We start from the raw sequence: 22,219 nt of genomic DNA, 5'->3' as shown, positions 1-22,219 counted from the left end.
TTCTGTTGTATTAAACGGACTTGATGTAATCTCAAGGTACCCTTTTATTCATTTGGAAGTATGCGAATGACGTTCGTTGTCACCGTTTGAATGAAAAGTACAACTTTACTCCACTGTCACGCCTTTCACTGTTGCTTCGACAGTTAGCTGAATTCTATTTGATCCTTCATTTATTTGAAAGTCAGCAAAATTGTCATTTGCAGAGGCAGCAAAATGGTAGGTAAGGCAAAGAGCTGCACAGTGGTTCGTCCATGGTCCTGCAGGTCAGTACTTTATATTTCCGCAATATGCATACAGAGAAGATCTGAGTTATCCGTTGCAAGTTAAGAAATAATTATAGGGCCGAAAAGAACATTTTGATAAAAAATTAGGAACTGTTTTCACTTGCAAAATTTTCATGTAATTCAGTAGATGCTTTTTTCTAACAGGACATAATTTCGATACGTAACCCTCAGACATTGTGTGTGATCGTTTGATGAGGAAGCTGTTCTGCATATTATTTTATTTATATTGAATTTCATTTACAAATCGTCAGATTCAGTTCAGATTAATTGGTATCGCGCGCATCAAAAGTATTTTACATAGTTAATGTTAATGTTCAAATATAGCGTAACTAAACTTGTTCTAGGTCAAAGCACATGGCCAATACTCTTATTGGAATTTAAAAGTACCTACTTCCACATTGCTAGCCAGACGTTTCCACACACACATAGTTCACAGTTACCAAGTTTCAGCGAAAAAGTTCCAAATTCCATGGAACATGAACTGTAGAAATGCCTCACTGGAATAGAAATTATAGGACTGAACTTAATTGTGCTCCTTTAAACATTTTTAGAACAGTAGGTCTATCGTCGTTCAAAACAATCGCTCTGTAGTTTCATAGTACGATTACGTTAGAAATAAGCTGTTTTTGAGAATTTTCGAACTGTTACAATATTATATTTTCGTAAATTACCGGTACGAGTGTTTTGGATACGTAACTACTTTCATAGCAAATCAGCTATTCTGCCTAATAACACATCACTCCTGTATTTAATTATAGACGTGCATTTTTGAGAATTTTCTGAAGCTACCTTTGTCCTTTGCATCATCTACGAGCTGCTGTAGTAAATCGGCGTTTGTGATTTAGTTACTGTAGCAAATAATCCAACAAACATATTGTGCTACTTCTAGTTTTCCCTTAAAGAGGAGTAACTCTATTTATTATCTGCGTTTATCGTTAATTAACTCAGTTTTAGAGTTTGCTAACCACTGTAATAACGTTTTAGGACACTAGTAATTTTTACCTCAGGTTTTTGTGTTGACTTAATAGAAATCACGTTTTGTGTATTTATTCCATTTGTTACAGTGACTTAGCCACTTTTTAGCTCACCAGATTAAAAGATAGTCAACAGTATTAATTTAAATCTGTTTGCTCACTGCCTTGTGATACACCCCACCTGCCAAAATACAGCCCGACTGTGAATGCTGTTCTCGAACACGGGATGAGTTGTTTGACGTTCGTAAGCAGCTGGAAATTGCCCTGACTACTGTGTAACGATTGACAACTGCGGCGAACGCGAGAGCTGTGTACCTATGATACCGGTACCAAAGGTAAGTACTATCCTCTCCTGTAGATCATGTCTCTTCTGCAGAAACTACAGGATCTCTCATTACTCGTCCACGTGACTGGAATGGCGTGTCAGTGGCGGATCTAGGGGTCCTGTACAGGCTGAAAGAGGACCAGGGAGGACTCAAAGTGTTGCACCGATGCCTCTAGCCAACAAGTTTGAGGTCTTTCACTGAAACCAAAACTGAGAAAGTGGCACTAACTTCACTTCTTTTGGGGAAACCTGTTTCGTCTGGTGTCAGGAGTATTCAAACACTAAAGGGTATGGGTATATTAATAGAAGGAAGTTCAAATGTATGGTGAATGATGGTACCCCTTATTGAAGTGGAAGAGAGGTTCTGCTCGCAAGAGGAAACGGTCGCGGGAACAAACTACCAAATTCTTCTGACGAGTTTACGTGGGCCTGCCAAGGCGAACCGTAGTGGGACGCTCTTGAAGGCGATGGTTCTGCTACTCGACTTGGCCCAGCTCATTCTGAGCGATGATTAATGTTTCCCAATCAGCACAAATGCAGACTGCACCGACAAAGGTTTCCGTGAAGTTGGACACAGTTGGAAAAAACCTGTCACATTTGAAGGTGAATGTGTGTAGATTGTCTAAGAAAGTCACTAACACCCAAACTTCCAGATGCCGGACAGTCAGATCGCTACCAAACGCTGTATATCGACAGCCTAACAACCAAAACTCCGCTTTAGTTTGTGCTATGTGTTTCCGTCTAGGAAAACGCGCGTACACGATAAGTAATGAGTGAACACCTGACAAACGGAGCACAGAAAAATGATAATTGTGGGCGACTGTCACGTAGAGTTCGTATGGGGAAGTCGGTGAAGCGCTTGTTTGTCGTTCCGGTGGTCCGAGTTCGAGCTCCGATTATGCCAGTTCTTGTGCTTTAGTTCGGGTGAAACTGTTAAATGGGACAACATGTTCCTGGCATGTAAAAGGACTGTTTCGAGTTGATAGCAATACTCTACTGACATCCCATTTTCACTTCGGTTATTTGAAATTAGCACAGTTATAGAGTACATTTGTAGTTTCACAGAACAAACATAAACTATCGAAAAAGAATAATAACGACACAATTGCGTCACATATGTGCAAGTATTAATAGTAACACTAACAACCACTAACAACAACTATAATAATAAGTGTAAGAGGAATTATAGTAATATCAAAAACAATTATAACAATAAGATAAATTAACGCCAACGTACTTCGCTGCTGTAGTTCTAGGCGACAGACGCTCGAAGTTCAGCTTTTCCTGCGCTCCGTAAGTCAGGTTTTACCTATTACCTACCGTTTACGTAAGTTCTCCATAATGGCGGCACGTAGAAAAACTATAGCGGAGTTCTGGTTAATACTCTGTCGATGCGCAACGTTTGGTGCCTATCGGACTGTCTTACATCTAGAATTGGGCACAAGTTTCTCGGTCGCTACTTCATGTGCTCGAGGTGATATTTAAAACTTTATGACCCCCAGTCGACGCCGGTGTCTCTATTATACTGAATAGCAGTAGCGCCATACTAGGCTTGCTATTATTGTGTGTGGACAGGAGAGTGACACCAATTAAGCCATGGATGTGCAGTGTCAGCTGCCGCTCGCCTATAAAGCCGTGTCGCAGATCCTCAATCGATTTTAATCAGATAGTTCTACTGCCGTGTCGCGGCTAGGCGGAGCGGCAGACACGTGTTCAGAACCTGCCATCACCGCTGCAGATCCAGCTGACAGAGAGAGCGCCGGCGCTTTGAGCTAATTGAGCTGCATTGCGGTCTCTCTCTCTCTCTCTCTCTCTCTCTCTCTCTCTCTCTCTCTCTCTCTCTCTGGTAGCCAGCATTTCGCGGCGAGCCACTAGTGCCATTTCTGCAGATCAACACCCGAGTCCGTAAACGGAGAACACTCATAGCTACAAACCTAACGCATACTAAAATCCTCTGGCGAACTTTTACCGTGAAGCAAACAGACACACACACACACACACACACACATAGACACACACACACACACACACACACACACACACACACACACACACACACACACGAGCAAACACACTCGCACACAACCAGATACACACCGCAACAAAAGATAACGCTCGGAGGCATGACCTTTTAATCAGATTTGTAACACTGGGAAAAAATAGTAGACAGAAAGTGTTGATACAAATGGCTTACAGCTTTCTAAGACAAGGATACACCGACCGCACTGACCTTAAGGCAGCCCACCCACCCCCGTTCGTTATTGTAAATTACTTTTGCTCGTTTTCCATTCCTTCCGGGAAGGCGAAGTCGGACCCATGTAAGTCTGTACACCCCTGTCATAAGGGTTTGTTTGGTATAATTTGTCTTCCTGCTGCATGAAAGAACTGTATTCCCTTCTGACAGCACAAACCATTTCCTCTTCGTGGAAGTTACCTCAGATAGTAAACCGTCGATAACCCTCGGGACGGTAGTGTGCTGTAGTCGTTCTGCGAAATGTAGAGCGAGCTGCGTTCATAGTGAGGAAAAAGGACTTCCCTGGAAAAAGGCTACGACTGCCGTACCGCAAAATTAAAAATTAGTTCGCTCTCTACCTCTATATCTACTCCAAAAGCCACTTGACAGTGTTTTGTTCTGGAGAGAGGAAGGAAGGAGGGGGGATTACTAGTTTTAAATAAATACCACTACCTCTTTCGATATTCCCTGTTTCATTTACGATTTCTGAGAAAGAATGATTGCAGGTAAACTTCCGTACTAGCTCTAATTTCTCTGATTCTCTCCCCGTGGCCATTTTGCAGTAGCAAAGTGCTGTCAATTTCTGAAGTAAACCATTCTGTGACACACAACGTCTGCACTGTAGCGACTGGTATTGAAGCCCATTCAAATCTGCCTAGCGTCATCAAGCTGTTTAAATAAAACCGATTTGATGAGCCTCTTAGGGCGAAGGGCAATGCTCAATAATCGCTCGCAGAGTATTTTATAAGCCACATATTTCACGGATGAATTACATTTCCTCAATCTTCTCCTAATGAATTTCTGTTTTCTCTGCTCTTTGTTTTACATGATTATTCATCTTTGTCGTTCCGGACGGTTAGTTCCAGGAATTTTACGGAAGTTACTGTTTCCAGTCAATTGGCACAGCTAATATAACAGACCAGTTTGCGTCTCTTCGCCTACATTTAATTTGCAAAAAGTATTCACCAGCCAAGACAGCATTAATATTTCGTTATTTAAAACAACTGGTTTTGACAGACTCTGCTGTCATCTTTAGTTCTTAAAAAATTTTTATTTTATGAAACGTTTTGAACCTCAGGCCAAGTTTTCGTGTGGATAAAAATCACCTCATTATGAAAGCTTTTTCGCAATTGAATATCTGAAAACATAAAGCACTTTGTGCAAATGGCCTTATAAATTTATATATATAGGGTGGTCCATTGATTGTCGTATTGCGTCCAATAACTTAAGAAACTTGCGACCTAATCCGCATGTTCGGACATAACTGTCTGCAGTGGGGTACCGTGTCATATGCTTTTCTGAAATCAAGGAATATTTACTCTGCCTGTTGCCCTTCATCCATGATGCCTGGAATATCGTGTGCGAGAAGGGCTAGTTGAGTTTCGCACAAGCGATGGTGTTTTAGTTAGTTCTGATTTGTGGAAAGAAGCTTTTTTACCGTAACGAAATTTATTTTGTTAGAACTGAGATATGTTCCGAAATTCTGCAGCAGACCAGAAATAAAGTAGTGTTCTCCACGTGATTTCTGAAGAAATTGAATTATACGGTAAAAATTCCTTCGGCTTTCGTTGACAGGACATCGTTATTGAACAAGTGCTTGTTTCTGTCGTGGCGGCTTAATTAGTCTTTAGGCCAGCTGCAAGAGTACTAAACAAATGTGTCTAGTATAGCACGTCCGAAGTTTTTAAAGTAAATACTACAGTTATCGTGGTGTCAAGGTAGGTTTCCTGAATGCTGTAGACATTTCCCGTAAACCGCATGAAGCTTGTTACGTTCACGCACCCAAAAGCCTGTAGCCGTCATGTTTGTTGAAATTACACTCAGTCTTATCCAATTGAATTCTCAGCCTTCCTCGTGTAAATTCAGAATGCCTTTATCACATAATATGTTTTTGTTGAAATATGTCTTGCAACGATACTATCTTCCACTGGAGCTAGAGAAAAAGTATTTCAAAAGATCTGGGAACCTGTATTTTCAGCCTTTCGTTCACCGTGCTGGGCAGAGCGGGTGCCGCGAGAGAGTGGTAGGGTTTACAGATCAAAGACGCGGCGGATTCTCGGAAATTGATCACCCGGAGGCCACATCTCCGTTGCAGGTCAGCTACTGCGCGCAGCAAGCACTCTCCGATGATATAATTCGCTTGAGGCTGTATTTTGCTACATTCTGTAACCACCGGATCAAGCGGAACGAAATCTGCTTTGTAATACTCGAGCACGTCTTATCCCAACCTATACCATCGCCTCTTAGAGCTACACCCGAAACTCTGCAACTTTCGCCAAGCCGGGGGCCATTTACCAATGCACACTCCTGGAAATGGAAAAAAGAACACATTGACACCGGTGTGTCAGACCCACCATACTTGCTACGGACACTGCGAGAGGGCTGTACAAGCAATGATCACACGCACGGCAGAGCGGACACACCAGGAACCGCGGTGTTGGCCGTCGAATGGCGCTAGCTGCGCAGCATTTGTGCACCGCCGCCGTCAGTGTCAGCCAGTTTGCCGTGGCATACGGAGCTCCATCGCAGTCTTTAACACTGGTAGCATGCCGCGACAGCGTGGACGTGAACCGTATGTGCAGTTGACGGACTTTGAGCGAGGGCGTATAGTGGGCATGCGGGAGGCCGGGTGGACGTACCGCCGAATTGCTCAACACGTGGGGCGTGAGATCTCCACAGTACATCGATGTTGTCGCCAGTGGTCGGCGGAAGGTGCACGTGCCCGTCGACCTGGAACCGGACCGCAGCGACGCACGGATGCACGCCAAGACCGTAGGATCCTACGCAGTGCCGTAGGGGACCGCACCGCCACTTTCCAGCAAATTAGGGACACTGTTGCTCCTGGGGTATCGGCGAGGACCATTCGCAACCGTCTCCATGAAGCTGGGCTACGGTCCCGCACACCGTTAGGCCGTCTTCCGCTCACGCCCCAACATCGTGCAGCCCGCCTCCAGTGGTGTCGCGACAGGCGTGAATGGAGGGACGAATGGAGACGTGTAGTCTTCAGCGATGAGAGTCGCTTCTGCCTTGGTGCCAATGATGGTCGTATGCGTGTTTGGCGCCGTGCAGGTGAGCGCCACAATCAGGACTGCATACGACTGAGGCACACAGGGCCAACACCCGGCTTCATGGTGTGGGGAGCGATCTGCTACACTGGCCGTACACCACTGGTGATCGTCGAGGCGACACTGAATAGTGCACGGTACATCCAAACCGTCATCGAACCCATCGTTCTACCATTCCTAGACCGGCAAGGGAACTTGCTGTTCCAACAGGACAATGCACGTCCGCATGTATCCCGTGCCACCGAACGTGCTCTAGAAGGTGTAAGTCAACTACCCTGGCCAGCAAGATCTCCGGATCTGTCCCCCATTGAGCATGTTTCGGACTGGATGAAGCGTCGTCTCACGCGGTCTGCACGTCCAGCACGAACGCTGGTCCAACTGAGGCGCCAGGTGGAAATGGCATGGCAAGCCGTTCCACAGGACTACATCCAGCATCTCTACGATCGTCTCCATGGGAGAATAGCAGCCTGCATTGTTGCGAAAGGTGGATATACACTGTACTAGTGCCGACATTGTGCATGCTCTGTTGCCTGTGTCTATGTGCCTGTGGTTCTGTCAGTGTGATCATGTGATGTATCTGACCCCAGGAATGTGTCAATAAAGTTTCCCCTTCCTGGGACAATGAATTCACAGTGTTCTTATTTCAATTTCCAGGAGTGTATATGCCAAGCTCCAATCTTCAGTGCAAGCACAGCAGCTGACGCTGTTGTGCAGTCAGTGGAGGAAATACAGCGGAAAAATTAGTGTAGCTGAAAACTTTTGTATAGTGGCAGGAGAGAGTCTCACAGGCACATGCTAAAACTCTCGCCGATGGGGTATGGGCGTTGGGGTGGGGCATCTTGGGCGACGGGGAATTTAGAAGTAACTTTTTCCATATTCTTCTTGAACAGCTCGAAAATCGCGTCTTCTGGCAAAAATGTTTCCTTTTAGAATATTAAACTAAGTGAGTTCCTATAAAAAAGATCCTATTTCATATTCTTTCTTTAGCACTTATACTTCCCGCGTTGCTGGGGAAGGAAAAATCTTACATTTTTTAAATCATTGTTTTAACTGTAATATTTTGAACGTGATTGCTATAGAGTAACTGTTACAGACCAGCAGGAACAAAAGTCACTCAACCAGCTGCAATAAATGGTGGTTTTCAAACAAATTAGACCACGGTTTCGACGGCTTCAAACCCGTCTTCTTCAGAACGAAGAACCTGCAAACAATGCGGTAACTTACAATGAAAAATCTATGGTCCGGTATTATGTCTCTAGCAGAAGGAACTCTCTACAACAAGTCTAGGGGTATCACACGCAACACAGTACATACATCTACGTAGGGCGAGTAGTGCTTATTAACTTAACATTAGCAATTCATTGAGTCAAAATTTCCTCCACGTGACGTGTATCGGCAATGGTCTGTATGTCCATATGGAAAAATTAAGGCCCCTAGAATAAAGATCTTGTCACATCAGTAAAACCAAACATTTAAAATAATAGACCATGTTAATTGCTAAATTCCGACTTTCCGACTGAGGGAGAGTGGACAGTGTGGATACCAGGAAAATAACGCCTGAGGCTCATGGGCCAATAAATGTGTACGCTTGGTGGTCTAAACAGCCAATAAGCGTAACCACATTGAAATTTATAACAGAAATATATCATGAAAGTCAACGAGTATAGAACAAGATGTTGAAAAAGACTAATACATAAAATATACTGGCGTAAGCTGAGATCGTTATAGGACTGTCTGTACATTATCATGTGGAGACAGTGATGTCTGTGCATAAGCACCTTACAGCAAGTACAATGACAGCAATGAAATTTACACCATCTCCAGCACATCATCGTAGGGAAAGTACACTCCCAGTGCATAAGCACGCTATTAAACATAATTACAATCAAAATTTCTAGGTCCGTGAATATTGGCAGACGCAACAAAAGTGGGTGGCATCAGTCTCATAGAACAATATGAACCATGTTATGCACAAAAGTATCCACAAAAATTGTATAACAGAAATTTTGAGGCAGTGAACCACTCGCAAAGGTTCCCGTCGGTCGTATGAAGATTTTTTTGCGAACAGTATGGCTTTGAAACTTCCAAAACATTATCTACAGCCAAGCTGCAGCTGGTAATTTAGTAAATTCCCATCTTTGTGCTCAAGATGTTTATAGATCTATATTCATTCCCAAAGGCCCATCCGGAGCCATTTGATTTCTCTGTTCCGAATAACTGTCTTCCAAATTTCTCGGAGTGTGTCTGGCAATCAGTAGTTGTTCAGCAAACGTAGAGTTATGTATGTTAGTTACTTTCTTTCCAAACAGATGCTCTTTGTATCTAGTCCTCACAGTTCTGCCTGTTTGACCAATGTAATAGCATGGGCAGTTACTGCAGATTGGTTTATAGACACCTCAACTGGAAAATGAGTCACCAGTATTTCCACAGTGTATACAAGTCTTCTCTACAAACTATTGTCTGTACAGAAAAAGACATCACGGTTATTTTCATTGATTAGAAGACGTTTGATTCTATAAGAAACATTTCCTGAATTGGGAATGCATAACAATTTGTTATTGTGGGAGGGAAGGTCATTGCACAACGTTGAACATTTTTAAGAGTTCTTTCTGAATATGTGATATACCATGCCATGGTCATATCCGTTGTTGACTCCGATAGATTTGATGACCTTTAACTCATTTGGCTGATTGGTAGGAGATAAAGGGACAGTTACAAGACTGTGGCAGCGAAATAAAAAATTCGTTGTTCATGAGGGTTTGGATGAGTTGAGTCGGCGGGGATGATATCCTTTCAATACGTTTGCCTACGGAAAATGTTGGAATTGAAGGATTCGTTTTCTACAGACGTTTTTAAATCAAGAAAGTTTTGTTATCCTTTTTCGTTTTGAAGTTCTTTGGTGAAACAAATTTTCTGATTGAAATTATTAAATGTACTGAAAACAACTCCTGCTCATCATCTTTACCGTCAAAAGCAATGACAATCTCGTCAACATATCTCGCATAAAAACAAACTTATTGACGTAATTCCAAACTCTGTCTGAAATTTGTCCTTTCAAGTGCGTTAAAGAAGATATCAGCGGAAATATCAGCAATTGGACTCCCTATTGACAAACCGTAACGGTGAACGTACATTTTACTGTCGAAAGTAAAGTAATTATATTTGATGGCAACTTTCAATAACGTGGTGACTTTAGCAGCCTGTAATGTATTTACGTTTTTAAATCTTGTAGTAGTTTCTTCTGTATTTACAGGAACTTCAGTATATAGACTTACAATGTCGAAAGCGACCAACCAGTATCAGCTGTGCACTGCATCGTTTGAACTGTGTCCATTAAATCTTTACTATTTTTAAAAGAGAAGTTGCGTTGAAAAGTCGCTCGGGGTAGCCGTGCAGTCTGGGGCGTCTTGTCACGGTTCGCGCGGCTTCCGCCGTCGGAGGTTCGAATCCTCCCTTGGGCATGGGTGTGTGTGTATTGTCCTTACCGTAAGATAGTTTAAGCTAGGTTATGTAGTGTGTAAGACTAGGGACCGATGACCTCAGCAGTTTGGTCTCATAGAACTTTACCACAAATTTCAAAAATTTCCGTTCAGAAACAAACGAAGCTGTAATTTTATAACAAAGGCGCTTAGCTAACGTGTGATTGGCGCTACCTATTCCGTTCACCATAGGATGAGTCCTTTGATATCAGTAGTAGTTCTCCTGGTATCCACTCTCTCTACTCTCCCTCAGTCGGCATGTAGCTACTAAAATGGTCTGTTATTTAAAGTGTTTAATTTTACTGATATGAGAAGCCCTTTATTCTAGGGGCATTATTTTTTCCATGTGGACATACAGACCGTTTCGATACATGTTAGGTGGAGATATGTATTACTGAATGAATTGCTAATGTGATGTTTGTAAGTACTTCTTGCCCTATGTTGATATATACCATGTTATTTGTGATATTTGTACATTTGCTGTAGAGAGTATGTTGTGCTAGACACGTAATAATGGTCCATGACATTTTCATTACAAGTTATCGCAGTATATGCAGCTTTGTCCCTCTGAATAAGACGGGTTTAAGTTCAAATGGCTCTGAGCACTATGGGACTTAACAGCTGTGGTCATCAGTCCCCTAGAACTTAGAACTACTTAAACCTAACTAACCTAAGGACATCACACACATCTATGCCCGAGGCAGGATTCGAACCTGCGATCGTAGCAGTCGCGCGGTTCCGGACTCCGCGCCTAGAACCGCGAGACCGGGTTTAAGTCAGTCGAAATTGTGGTCAAGATTATTTGAAAACCACGAGTTATTGGAGCTGGTTGGCTGTCTTTTATTCTGGTTGTTTAGCTGTATGTAATTGATACTTACCTTTAAATGAAATGTGTTACAAGCAAATATTAAATTTGTATACGACATCGAAGTGCAGTAGAGCAGTATTAAGAAATAAATTGTGTTCTGTGGATGTGAAGCCGTGGAGGTGCGGAGGAGGGGAATATGTGGAATAGAGGCACAAGGGAAGATGGATTAGTGGTCATGCGCTTCGATCTTCCATAGATCTGCAAACTGAAGATCGAGCAAGTGATCATCACTTTATCTACCGCACTACGTCACAGCAGGCAACGACAGAGTGTTTGACTAAGTTATACCGACCCTCCACAGTGCACCTTATAACCACTAGCGATGCTGTGCGCCGAAATGCCTGGGGGTGTTTGCTTTCGATAGAATTCGTTAACACCACATGGAATGAAGATATGAGATATTAATGACACTAACGCAAGAAACGTATATGGTCAGACTCTACGTAAATATCTGCACACTATTCAGTATTCCTTGAGAGAAAATTGGTTCTTATTGCCCGATACTATGGTGACAAAAGCATGGGATACCTCCTGATATGGTGTCGGACCTCTTTAACCCGGTATAATGTGGCAGCTCGACGTGGCATGGAGACAACAAGTCGTTGGAAGTCCCCTGCAGAAATACCGAGATTTATAGCCACTATAGCCATCCATAATTGCGAAAATGTTTCCGGTGCAAGATTTTGTGCACGAACTGACCTCTCAACGATGTCTCGCAAATATTCGGTGGAATTTACGTAGGAGATTTGGATGGCCAGATCACTCGTTAGATTTGTTCACAACGATCTTCAAACCAATCACGAGCATTTGGGGTACAGTGACATGGCGCATTGCCATCCATAAAAATTGCATCGATGTTTAGGAACATGAAGTCCACTATTGGCTGCAAACGGTCTTCAAGTACTCCAACATAACAGAGGACGCAGTCCATTCGATATAAACACAGCCCACACCATCATGGAGCCACCACCAGCCTGCAGAGTGCCTTGTGGACAACCTGCGTCCATGGCGTAGTGGGGTGTGCGCCACACTCGAAATCTAGCATTAGCTCTTTCCAGCTGAAAGCAGGACTCATTCGCCCAGGCCATGGTTTTCCAGTTGTGTAGGATCCGACGGACATGGTCACGAGTCCAGGAGAGGCACTGTGTTGTTAGCAAAGGCACTGGCATCGGTCGTTTGCTCCCATAGCCCATTAAGCGAATTTTCTGTGCACTGTCTAACTGATACGCTCACCGTTCGTCCCACGGCTATTTCACGTATTGTTGCTTGTCTGTTAGTACCGACAACATTTGTCGATCGTTACTTCAAAACCGACGGCCAGTGGGTTGTCCGCGATGAGATGTAACGCATGAAACTTGCTACTTCCGGTACACTCCTGACACTGTGGACCTCGGGATACTGAATTTCTTAACAGTTTCCGAAATAAAGTGTCCCACGCGTGTAGCTCCAACTACGATTTCGAGATCAAAGTCTGTTAATTATATCTATTTACCTATGAATCACCTGAGTATAAATGATAGCTCCGCCAATGCACTGCCCTTTTGTACCTTGTGCACTCGATCACCTCGCTGCATGTGGCAGCTGTAGAACTCTTCCTGGAAAGGCGACTTCCTCCACCACGAGCGTTGCTCGTTGATAGACAAACTACCTAACATTGTCTGTCCAGTTCTCTAACCTGAATAGACAAAATAATTTTACTGAGCACGTGTTTAATTTGTGTAATGGCTTTGAGTTTACTAAATGAGTATGTAATTGCACTTATTTAATGATCCTTTATGTCAAATTCTTTCCTCCAAACAGAAGGGTGTAGGCCTTGACTCATTCGACAGCCCTGGAAGTTTTCTTAATTCTATGATCTAAGGAACAAGATGAATGTGTCGATAAATTAATTACAAGTATTTCAGGGAAAGATAAGTTTGTTGGATTCATATTCGGAAAAGGCAGACCTTAAATCACCAATTAGCTAATCTGATTTACTTGATGAATTCGAGCAATTTTCTACTACAGTCTGAAACCTGTGCTACGGTGAAGCAATGTCAGTATACTGTCTTTGTTGTTGCTGAGCAACAGTCATACCATATTTTTAAGGGAACACACCGCCACTTGGCTGTTTTATTGTTTATTTAAGTACAATCCAGGTTTCGTGCTTTATGCCATTTTCAAGAATTTGATTTTGGGTCTTTAACACGTTAAGTGTCCTACAGTATGCGTTAAAGACAGAAAATCAAATACTTGACAAAGGCATAAAAGACCGAAACATGGGCTGTACTAGAGTAAAATTCCGGTGCGTTCCTTTAAAAAATATTGTAGGACTGTTGCTCAGCAACATCAAAAACTGCGTACTGTTCCTTTAACTTTTGTTCGCCACAGCCCGTTTTAAGACTGTACTACACAACTTCTTCAGTACAAAAACTGGAACCTGTCGTAGAGAAAGATAAGAAACTTATTAGGAACTGTAGCGGCCATTCATTAATTCAGTGCACAGGTGTGGAGTGACAGCGCTCTCAAAACATCGAGGAACTGATAACCTGATTTAATATTTCCTTAATTTGTAAGTAGGCTGTTTAGGTTTTTATGTTGGTAACGCCACGTGGCGCTCTGTATGAAAGTCACTGAGTGTGTTGCGTGCAGTCTGTGGCTGGCTGGACTCATTGTTGGAATATTTGCTTGCGCAGTTGGATGTTAACAGCGCGTAGCGTTTTGCCGTTGGAGGTGAGCTGCCAGCAGTGGTGTATGTCAGGAGAGAGATATCAGTTTCGAAAACTGACGGTCTGGACGGGCGTCCGTCAGAAAAAGGAAATTTGTTTAGTGGGATGTCACAAAATTATATACATATGATGGCTTTTGAACATTATTAAGGTAAATACGTTGTTTGTCATCTGTCATTTGCTAACTATGCCTATCTGTAGTTAGTGCCTTCAGCACTTAGAATCTTTTATTAAAAAAAATGGCTCTGAGCATTATGGGACTTAACATCTGAGGCAATCAGTCCCCTGGAACTTAGAACTACTTAAACCTAACTAGCCTAAGGACATCACACACATCCATGCCAGAGACAGGATTCGAAACTGCGACCGTAGTTGTCGCGCGGTTTCAGACTGAAGCGCCTAGAACCGCTCGGCCACTCCGACCTTCCAATCTTTTATTTACCTGACACTTTTGGCACCCACTGTATTGCAGTAGTTCGAGTAACAAATATTTTTATGTGGTCAGTGATTCATGAAAGGTATAGGTTATTCTTAGTCAGGGACACTCTTTTTTTTCGGGATTATTGAAAGTCAGATTGCGCTGCGCTAAAAATATTGTGTCAGCTTAGTGATGATCAGAATAAGTAAAGAGAAAATTGTTTGAGCACGTTGAGTTTTGCTCGGCTGTTTGAAAATCAAATAACGTAGAAGCTTACTAGCACAGTCATTCATAATGTTTGTAGCCCTAGGATGCATGGTGCCGAAAGTACACATGAATGCATATGCAGGGCCTCCAAGCCCCTGTCCTAATTTAAAATTTTCCTCTTTTGATATAATCATTCTTTGGAGTTATTTCTGTCAAATTTATCGTCATATTGAAAGATTCCTAAGATACAGTAACAGGATCCGGTGGGCCTGATTTACATTTTATTAATTTTTTTTAAAAATAACTCTACGAGTGAATTTTTATTAGTTACATCCATTTACATACAACATATACAAATAATTTTATTAATTCACTTATAAGTTGCAGTTTACATTTTATAACATTTATTACAACCAATTTCTTCAATTAAAACATACTCATTATTCACAATATTATGTATATAGGCAATATTTTGACAAAAAGTTATTATTCATTGATCACATAAAATTGCATTTTTCTTAGTTTTCAACATGTGACAAACAAGAAACTCAAAGAACGCCACTATGTTCCTTACAAATGTTGGTTTTACACATAATGAATGTCATAGCACTTTTCCTGTGTTTATTATATGGACTATAATTGCATCTTCTTCTTTATCCTGAAACAGGTAGTTGGTTCGGCAATATGACATCTTTTTGAACACCACATCTTTGCATGACATCAACGATTTTCTTTGGAAGATTAGGGATCTGAATACGAAGATCCATTAGTGATCTTAACATTTCCGCTGCTAAATCTCTTAGGAACAAACGCCTTTTATCACTTCTTCCACTATGGTACCGGTATGTCAGATGTCGGGCGGAAAATAAAATTTCACTGTTCATTGCTGCGACGTCCATCATATTCATCCATAATGCACATGGCCATCTTCTTGTTTGTCTCTTGCAAGTGTAATAACGAATTTTCTGGTCCATTTGATTTACTCCACCCTTCGTAGAGTTATAGAACTTTATTATATCTGGTTTCTTTTTTGCATGCGTTTCATCAATGTTTCTGTCGTTATGCATTGTGCTAATGGGAACTACAGACATTTTCTTTTTGGGAACATAACTCACCAGTGTAATGTCACCTCTAAATCCTAACAAAGAGGAATGAATCGCTCTTGACGTAGATGGTTTCATGTCATTAGGAACTTCTGGTTTATTTCGTTTGATTGTTCCCACCACTGTAATTTGCTTCTGAAGCATCTCTTCTGCCAGCTGCACACTAGTAAAGAAGTTGTAAACAGTAATATTTTTTGATTATCCTTCAATGATTTTAGCAAGATCTTTCACCACATTCAATCCAAAATTTTTCTGAATAGGTTCATGGGGCTTCCTTCAAGTGTAAACAATCCCGTCTAAAGCATATGGAAATGTAGCATCACATAACCAAAATATTTTTATGCCATACTTGGCTGGTTTAGAGGGCATATAATGGGTGAAGCTGCATCTTCCACGGAATGAGACTAGCTGTTCGTCGACTGTGAGCGAATCGTTGGGAATCATTCTATTTCTACACTTGTCGAGAAATAGTTCCCATACATAGCAAACAGCTGCAAGTATGTCATCTGCAGATCGAGCTTCATGGGTACGCCTGTCATCAAATCTAATCATTCTCCTTATATCATCGAATCTGTTTACTGACATGATGGCCTTATATGTAGGATTTGCCTTTTCATCCAGGTATAATTCTCTAATAGGGACACCCCAACTCTTCTCAACACCAGAAAGCAGTAAAAGACCAAGAAAACCCTCCATTTCAGCAAGCGAAACGTTTTTCCACATTTTACCACGTAAAGCAGCCACTCTTCTGTCTTCAATATTTGTGCAGTTGATGACTTCCTCTTGTATTTCCTTGGAGATGAAATAGTCCCAGGCATCCTTAGGTTTACAGGTTTTAAAACCACGGGCTGCACCAGGTGCCTTCTTTACGATATTACGGACAGGCGTACGGAAAGTTGCAGGAGGATCTAATTTCCAAATCGTTCCATTCCGACTAATGTGTGTATGGTCTTCTATACCTTTTTGTGGTGGTTCTTCATTTTCAGACTCTGATGAAGTAATTTTATTGGAAGGACTGTCATCTGCCTCAGTATTCACATCTGCGGGTTCATTGGCTGATTCTTCACTACTTGTATCTTCAAAAATATTTCCTTCCTCGCAAGAATCATCTTCTTCAAACCACTGAGCCACAACACTTTCATAATTAGCTGCATTTGCACGTACTGACTCTCTTGCTTTGCGCGTCGAAGCCACAGCAAAGGGCGTGTCTCTCGAACAGCAGCTTGTGCAGCACTAAACGAGTCATACTCGTAACAATATGGACCTTGCAGCAACAAACAAACTACAGTAACAATGAGGCTGACAAGAGCAGCACAGGATAACAATACTATGCAATAATAAAACATTTGACAGCAAAAAGATCAATAATACACCGACATCGCCAATATGTCAAAGAAGTGTGTATTACTTTTTAGTTATGCTATTACTACTACAGCATGTTGCTGACAATATCGGCTAAAGAATATTTATAAATGTGTGAGGGCTTCTGAAGCCCTGCTTATGCATTCACGGTGTATGGGTAAACGCATTGAATTATGCAAAAAACTTAAAAAGTTATCTCGTTCGTACTTGACAGGAAGAACGTCACAGTGTTAGTGAAAGAGTACTGGAAAGCAGTTTGAAATTAAAAAAAATTAAAGAATTTTTTTTAAAAAATGAAGACATATTAGGGCCTCAGAGGCCCTGTATATGCATCCTAGGGTTAAGGGGACGGACGTTTCATGTGTCGATCCTTAGCCGAGGATACCTCACTGGAATCTTCTCATTTTTTTTCTTGTAGTATGAGCAACTAGTGTAGTTATTGTTCATTGCTAGGGCGTAATTGTAGAGAGAATTTCCTTTGTAGTTGTAGTTTTTCATTGTACAGTAAAACAGTTGTGGCATGCATGTAGACTTGCACCAAGTATTTCGCAGCCACGCCTGCAATTAATTAGATATTATTTCCAGTGCTATGTTAATGCGTTTTCTTATTTTTGCTCTTCAAATTGTGCTTTTCTTGTTATCGTGTGAAATACGTGATAAATATGACGTGTGAAAAACGTAACACTAGGCTGCAAAGTAAATTGAGAAATGTCAGTGAAGACGAGAGTAGTGTGTTAGCGCCACTGTGTAATGAATTAACGATTATTCAGAATAGTAATTTGGTAATTGTGCATAAGGAAATGGACCTGGCGGCAAATCATGGTGTAGACTGTGAAACAATTAGTGAACAGGGAATCACTGTCGATCGTTCGCTCGGTAACAGCTCGCCTCAGGAATCCGAAATGATAGGGCAAAATTTTGCAAATACTGTACATTCAGGTTTTGTACCCTCACCTTTCCTCAATTAAATGAAGACACAATTTCTGTTTGTCAAGATACGAATGCTGCCGGAGCAAATGCATTGCCAATAAGCACAAAGGAACATGTACCTGGCACTAATACATTATTATTGCTATTATTGCAACAAGTGGAAAAAATCAGAAACAAATTAAAGAAACACTTCAACAAACACGTGATGGTATAACTGCTGTGTTACTTAAAATCGAATCTAAATTTCAAAACGTCTCTAATGACGTAAAAAACAAATTTGTGAGCATTTTCAACCTATTTTACGCGGCATGAATGTATCACAGAATCACGAAGCAGCCGTAAAAGAACTGCAAATTATTGTTCATGAAAATCATGACACCTTGTGGGCTAAAACTGACTCAGTTGCATCTACCGATTCGGTTACACAACTTACAAAAACTCAGGAAAACTTAAAGGACACAATAGATACTCTGAAACTGGGTTCATATGCACATGGAGGAAATCAGTTCAGTATCAGAGAAAGTAGTCGAACTTTCGGATCAGCTAAATAATTTACCTACGAACGTAGACGATACACTGAATGACACAAGACCGGTAGTCTGTACTGACAAGAAGAGTTCGAACAAATTAGGAAATTCAAGCAAAATCAGAATCAAATTAATACGCAATACAAAAGACAAATCCGGGAAGTACAAGATCAGTTGGCACAAGTAATACAACAATTACATAATTCAGAGGACATTTGCACTCCAGTACGGGAAGAGGGACATAGAAATACAGAAAAGCCACAAAATAATAAACCGGCCATTTCGGATATTATGAAAGAAATTGGCAAGGAGCCAGGAAATTTGAGATGGCGCAGCCGACATGATGTAACAATGACCGATATTCGACTCGCCGTCATGATGACTTTGACTACAAGCTGTTGACTACGTAAATTCAAAACATTTAAGTATTCCGGCAACGACATTCATCAACAAGCATGGCTTCATCAATTATCTCATTGTTTTCCTCCCAAATGGTCATTAGGCACATATTAGAATGTATGCGTGGCTTCTTTGAGGATGAACCAGCTTTATGAATGCGATAGGTCATTCACGATTGTCACAGTGAATGAGAATTTTGTCATGCCTTCCTCTCAGCATATTGTTCTCAAGCTGCTCAAGATCGCGTAAAACATAGCATCATAATGATGAAACATTTCGAACAATCTGAATATTCTAGCCTTGTCAAACATTTTGAAGACTTTTGCTTAAGAATCAATATCTGTCAAATCCATACAGCCCCTCAGAACATATTCGCATTTGCTTAATCAAACTGCCTGAACTTTTACGACATATTATTTTGGCAGGACGTTGCAAAGACGACATCGTAGCTTTTATGGACTGTCACAAGAATTTGAAATTGACACTGACAATCGCGGGATGCGAAAACAGGAACACAACAATTACAGGTCACATTCGTCTCAAATCCGCGATGACAGAAATAATAAGTGGACACAGCAAGGCTATTCTTACAATGCAAATCGTGACCAAAACAGACACCACCCATATGACAACCGTTGGCAGAGTAATAATAATTACGGGGTAAGACCACATCTCCGCATTAATGACTATGACAGAGACAATCAGAGAAACAGACAATATGGGAACCAAAATAATTATTATCAAGGGAGGCAGAATAACTTCCGACGCAACAGTCCACCGCACAATTACGATTATGGGAGAAATTCTCCACCACGTGACCGACAAGAAAGAAACTATGGAAACTACCAACAAGACGACGGACGATATAATCTTAACAACAGACCAGAATTTAATGAGAACTGGCGGGATTCAAACAGGGCAGTGCCCTCTTGACATGTCAAAATTGTAGAAGTGTGACAACAGAGAGAGTAGACAATGACACACACCATTGGCAGCAACAAAATGTACTAACAAAGCTCACGACGTAGCTGCCGTGGCTATTAATTACATAAAAATGGAAGACCTTAGGGACATCTTACTCCAGGAACACGACATAAAACAGAACAACATTGCATATCCCATAATTAACATTACAGCAAATTATGAAAAACTTATGGCAGTACTTGATACTGGCAGTCCCATTTCAGTAATTAGTGAAACAACCTTTAGCAAATGCAAGAAATCGAACGATTGCCCCACACTTCCGTTACGTAAGATTAAATTACAAAGTGCAATCTTTGGAAAAAGTGTAGATGTATGCCAACAAACCAACTTAGAATTCTTTTGTGAAAACCATGAACTTTCTTACTGTCCCATTATTCATGACAGAAATTATATTGGTAGTAGACTTTTTGAATGAATACAAAGCAATATACCAAAGCATGAAACATCATTCACTAGCCATATGGCATCTCCTAAGGCAGTAAAAATATCTTTCAACTAAACAGACAGTATTCATAATGATGTGTGCAGACATAAAATATTTCTCATCATTTCATTATGAATTTCAGTAAATATCAGAAAGTACGAGCTCTAAACTGTAATCATATGTTTTCAAGTATGAGTGTTCCATATTTGCAATGCTTTCTATAAATAAATGTCAATAGTGAGGTTAATGTCCTCTTTTTTCCGTTTTTGCCTCTAAAAGGCACACACTAATGACTTTCTTTTTCAGGCAACTGTCACGCAGCTGGACACCCACAATGCATTATGTCAAGGTCACTTACTTTCCTTAGCGAAATAATTATGACAGCAGTTTCTGCTACTGAGATAGTCACATATAAAAAATTTCAGAGATTAAAAATTTACTGTACAAATGTGTAGAAACAAAATCCCATAAATATAAGAGTGTCCAAAAATTTCCGCCGGCATTCTGATACATTCACACATATACACACATTTCATAACTTTTAAAGTACGATTCTTGGGTTCCAACAACTTTTTCACAAGCCAGTGTCCCTAACTTCTTCTCATTATCCATATTCATATAAACAAGAATGGTTCAAATGGCTCTGAGCACTATGGAACTTAATATCTGAGGTCCTCAGTCCCCCAGAACTTACAACTACTTAAACCTAACTAACATAAGGACATCACACACATCCATGCCCAAGGCAGGATTCTAACCTGTGACCATAGAGGTCGCGCAGTTCCAGACTATAGCGCCTAGAACCACTCGGCCCCTCTGGCCAGCACTTATAAACACATAATTACATTCCTCGTATAGCATCACCTTACTGATCATAAACATATCTCAACAGCATGATACAGATCGTCGTTGCAATAATATCATACCACCTCTGTCAAATCTCAAAAGTGTTGTAGCTTTATTCAATAATTTCAAAACCTAAAAAATTTCTCTGCTCATTTCAATAGTGTTATCTACCTCAAACGTACTTGAAAAATCATGATCCCATACCAAATACCTCATTCACAGCTCTCATAGAATCACAATGGTTCCAAAAAAAAGATATGAACACTTCACAAAGTACAGACAAAATACGATTTCGTAAATGTGAATTCACTGATGTAGTAAAAAAATGTTTGTCTCTCTTAAATGATCAGATAGCTGTGTAATTCTGTGTTAGAGAAATATGGAACCAATGTGTTAAGTTCTATAAGCAAATACCATATTACCTAGGGCTCCTAACCCTTGACACACGCTTAGTACACAAAGTAGGCGTGTACCCCAGAGGATTAATGTAATTATGCCCTCAGGTGTTATAGATTACAGCAACAGAGTGAATCGTCTCACCAAAAACCTTCTTTTTATCTTTGAAATTCAAGAATCTTTCCAGAAACGTTCCAAGTACAGACATTTAAGACTCAAATGCGTTTCCTGTAGCACTAAACTGTATATCCTGCTCTAAGACAATTTTGTAATTACTTGACGGTAAAAATGTGCCAAGTGTCGTAGTTATCGTCCTCCGTAAGCAAAGTTCTACAGAAGTCAATGTACTTACCTCGTCACAAACAAAAGTGAAATGCTATGCCTATAGATATAGTAGTTATTAGGCTTATTGCCGTCGTCAAGAAAGTACTATACTGTAACATATTGTTGTGCTTTGGAAAAGGCTGTCTCATTGTAACTATACAGTAAGTTACCTCTAAAACATGTTTTACTTTCAGAATAATACAAAAAAACTGTGCAGATATAAAACGATACAGCACAAAAGCAACAACGTAAATTGTGTCATTCATTAATAGCAACGTGGTATAATCGTGTAGCTGTCAAACAAACCAAATACTAAGTCATCTGTAATCTCTCTGAAAGTACTTTAAATCCAGAATGTACTTT

This window comes from Schistocerca americana, chromosome 3, assembly GCF_021461395.2.
Source record: "Schistocerca americana isolate TAMUIC-IGC-003095 chromosome 3, iqSchAmer2.1, whole genome shotgun sequence".
Classification (NCBI taxonomy): domain Eukaryota; kingdom Metazoa; phylum Arthropoda; class Insecta; order Orthoptera; family Acrididae; genus Schistocerca; species Schistocerca americana.
The sequence above is the reverse complement of the archived record's forward strand: the minus strand, read 5'-3'. Positions refer to the sequence as shown.